Here is a 4054-nt window from a genome sequence, read left to right as displayed (position 1 = left end):
GGGCAGTTCTACCCTGCCCTATGGGGTCACGATGTGTTGACATTGACTCAATGGTAGTGAGTTTGGTCTGGGATTGGGGTCCTATCCTCAAAGCCAATAGTGGCAGGCCAAGGCCTCATGCTGACATCTCTCTGGTTCTGTCTTTCAACTCCTTCTTCTGTTTGTAAGAACCTATGATTCGACTGGGGTCATGAGGATAATCCAGAATCATTGTTCTTTTTAATGAACACTAATTAGCCATCTTAGTTCTATAAACAACTTTAATTTCACTCTGCAATGTGACCTAATATATTTGCAGTGTCTGAAATTAGGATGTGAATATATTAGAATGTAAATATATATTAATATTATTTTGATTTACATCTGGTTTCCTGTTCTACAATATCTGGACTCCAAAGAGCTGCAGAATTCATCAATACTTCTCCAAGAACAGTAAGGTCTATCTCGCCTAAGAGTGAAGCTTAGAGAAAGGTGAGAGGGATCATACCAGAACTCTACCCTTTAATCGTGCTTCTGTATGAGCCTGGATTGACTTGCTTGGAGGCTGCCATTCACTTCTCAGATTGTATAGTCGGAAGCTGGTGCTTAGCCTCCTCTCATTTCCACCATCATAGCATGCACCAAACAATACATCAACTGAATAATTCATTCGTGGTTATCACTTTCTCTGATATAATTTTCATATATGTGGGAAAAATGAGTTAAAATACACTGGAATTTTTCCACAAACTTTTCGAAGCCTTCTTCATACATAGATTCTATGAAACATTATATGACCGAAGAAATAATCCTCAGTGACCTTATTTTCTGATTATGTGACTGCAAATATTAAATTGGTACAACGTAAATGAGATACTGGAGTTTACCTTGTTTACCATGGGATCAAACTTGTAGAACCTGATGATCTATATATTTTGGTGCAGATATACCTTGTAATATACCAGTAGATTCTGGAAATAGCATCATAATCTGTATAGTCACTTGTGAGTTTACTTATTTAAATATGTTAACACCACTTGGAATAGCTGAAGACTAAGGTACACTTACTACCTAGCAACATTTAAGATGTTTAGTGATCAGGAAATGCATCTCCCTCATATAACACTAAAAACAGAATAGAGAGACCTTAACCCCTAAGGGATTTTAGAATGCAAGTCTTCTTTGCTTCACATTTATGGAAAATGTGAAGGAATATTCTGTGTGTGATTCAGACTTTTTATTTTCTCCATTCTCATGCAACTAGACTGAACTTAAATTTATTTCTTCTTTATGATCTATAGCCAAGCATCTTCTTCAGTGGGTGTTTCCACACTCTTTAATAAATATATACAGTTGTACTTACCTGGCAGGGGAGGCATCATGATCAGGAAGGTGGTTTTCCCAGGGCGAGGCTCATCCATTGCACTGCGGCCGTGCTGACCCCTGCGATTTCCCCAAATGCGGGAAACTCAACTGCATAATTTGTAGTAGTGGGGGACTGCGTCCGTGCTCTCCCCTGATTTAAAAAAATAAATATATACAATATAACCAAATGGTAGAACTGGATAGAAAATTTTCCTCAATAAGTGACTGTGCCCAATTCTCAAAGATTTACTTTGAAATATAACAAAATCCTAAATATGATGGACTCTAGAAAGTTTGGGGCAGCTAACCACAAAATCAATAGTTCAAAACCAAAGCCAGATACACCTGGGAAGAAACACAAGGCTTTCTAATCCCATAAAGAGTTATAATCTTGGAAACTCATAAAACAGATATACTTTGATCCACAGGGGCACTAATTTTAGTGAGATAGAATAATGGATTCTTCATTTCATTAGCAGGGCAAATAAGAAAAAATATATTCTGATAATTATTTTTCTATAATTCATGTATTCCTGGAGCATATTAAAATTTCTAGAATCCTTCTCATAAAATAACCTATAATTTGTTATGATCTACATATAGATAAGCATCTTTCTGATATTCTATGATCTCAACCAAGATCCATTTGGCAACAGAAATTGTATCCCTCTCCTGCAGCATTCCTGATAGTGTTCCATCAATTGAAATGTATCCAAGAGGAATTACTAAGAGGTGAAGGATGGGTAAACATGATGGTGTAGCAGGAGGAAAGTAAAAAGAAAAAGAAGAAAAGAAGAAAATAATCATTTGTGTTAGTCTGGTTTGACTAGAGAAACAAATTAATAGACACTCATGTGCATAAGAAAGACCTTTATATAAAAGAGCAATTGTATATTGAGAAAACATCCCAGGCCAGTCCAGATCAATTCCACAAGTCCAGTATTAACCCATATGTACAATACCAATCTATAAATTCTTCTTCAGACTCACACAACATTTGCAATGACGCTGAATGCAGGAAGATCACAGGCCAGTGGATAGAAAGTCTTGTGGATTCAGTGGTGGTGGAAGCATCTCAATGCTGGCAGTTTCTTCACATGGCTCCTCCAGCTCCAGGGCTCTAATGTAGCTCCATGTGTCTTGGCAACAGGAAGACAAAGCGGAGGGTCTATCTGGCCCCCAGTGAGCTATTTATCTCCTTTGTGCACCCAAATGAGGTCATCAAGCTGTGACCTGATTACAGGATAGACTCTGCTCCTTCTCAAGTTGACAGGAGATTTAACTGCCACATATAGGTATAAATATAGATATGTACATATGTAAATGTATACGCACTATAAAGATAGGAGTACTTGTCTATGTAAGGGTATATATAAAAATTCATTAAGGAAGCAAGTGAACTTTGGGCCCCTAATCAAATATTACCTCAGTACAAGAAAGATTTATTCTAAGAATGTGGCCCTGTGTGATACTCGTCTTCCAGACATGATCACTGAAGATAAAATGGGTGAATAAGCAAATGTGGTGAAGAAAGCTGATGGTACTCAGCTATTAAACAAGTATAGCATCTGGGGTCTTAAAGGCTTGAAGTTAAACAAGCAGAAATCTTGCAGGGAAGTAACAAAGCTCACATTGAGGAAGCACACCAGCCTGTCTGATCATGTAGTGTTTATAGGGGGGATAGTTATCAGAAGTTTCAAATCTAGCAATCAAATTGACTTGGAGTGTGGACAAAGTGGAGACGCAAAATTATTGGACCTAAGATTATTGGACAGTCCCTCACAGAAGGGCCACCCAGAAGGGATGATAAGTCTAGGGAGCTGTATAGCACTGATGAAACATACAACTATCCTCTAGTTCTTTAAATTTCCTCCTCTTACTATTATGGTCATTGTTTCACCTCATTAACCTTGCTAGACCTGTGTATGTTCACTAGTATAATTAAGAGAACTTGATGCATGAAATTGTAAATAGATAACCTTTCAGAAACAGTAATGGGAGTAATGATTCCCTGAGGGCATGGGAAGAGGGATGGGGATGGAAGGGGAAAAAGGAAGGCAGAGTTGATGGCAATGATGATTGTATAACCCCACTCAATGAGGAAGAATAACAGAATTTCAGGTGAATGGATACATTGGATGGTGTTGTATATAGCAAATAATAATATAATAATAAGGGTTCCTGGGGACTAGGGTAGGAGAGGGAAGAAATAAAGGGGAGCAGATATCAAAGAGTTCAAGAAAAAAGAAAATGTACTGAAACTGATGGTGATAGCATTTGTACAATTATGTACAATTGTGTACAATTGTACAATTATGTACAATTATGCTTGATCTAATTGAAATATGGATTGTTTCAAAATCTGTAAAAGCTCTCATTTTAAATTTTAAAAAGAAAAAGAAAAGAAATTGTTCTCTTCAATGTCCTCCGCTGAATCCATCTGAATTTCTGGCTGTTCCCATTGGATGTATTACTGCACGTGTTTCTTAATTACCTTCAGCAAAACAAACAAAAATCTAACACCTGTGCATGATAGTAATAATATTGTTATACAAATTATAAATTCTGTTGAATTACCTTTTTCTAGAATGGGCATACACACGAATCTCAGCTCTCTCCCAAATATCTTAGCATGAACAATTGAGTGCTTCCATTGTTGCATCCACTTGCTGAAACATCTCACTTGGTACTTCATCTTTTCACACCGTGT

At 37.1% G+C, this 4054-nt stretch overlaps 1 non-coding gene across 1 annotated transcript; it reads left to right on the top strand.

The window, feature by feature from the left end:
- The first annotated feature begins 1334 nt into the window (after positions 1-1334).
- On the top strand, positions 1335-1498 carry LOC115871198. Its single transcript, XR_004047153.1, has one exon. It is a non-coding gene; the product is annotated as a U1 spliceosomal RNA (small nuclear RNA).
- Positions 1499-4054: the final 2556 nt, after the last annotated feature.

This window comes from Echinops telfairi, unplaced genomic scaffold (assembly GCF_000313985.2).
Source record: "Echinops telfairi isolate 266 unplaced genomic scaffold, ASM31398v2 ScPeMD7_3533;HRSCAF=4204_1, whole genome shotgun sequence".
Lineage (NCBI taxonomy): Eukaryota > Metazoa > Chordata > Mammalia > Afrosoricida > Tenrecidae > Echinops > Echinops telfairi.
The sequence above is the reverse complement of the archived record's forward strand: the minus strand, read 5'-3'. Positions and strand labels throughout refer to the sequence as shown.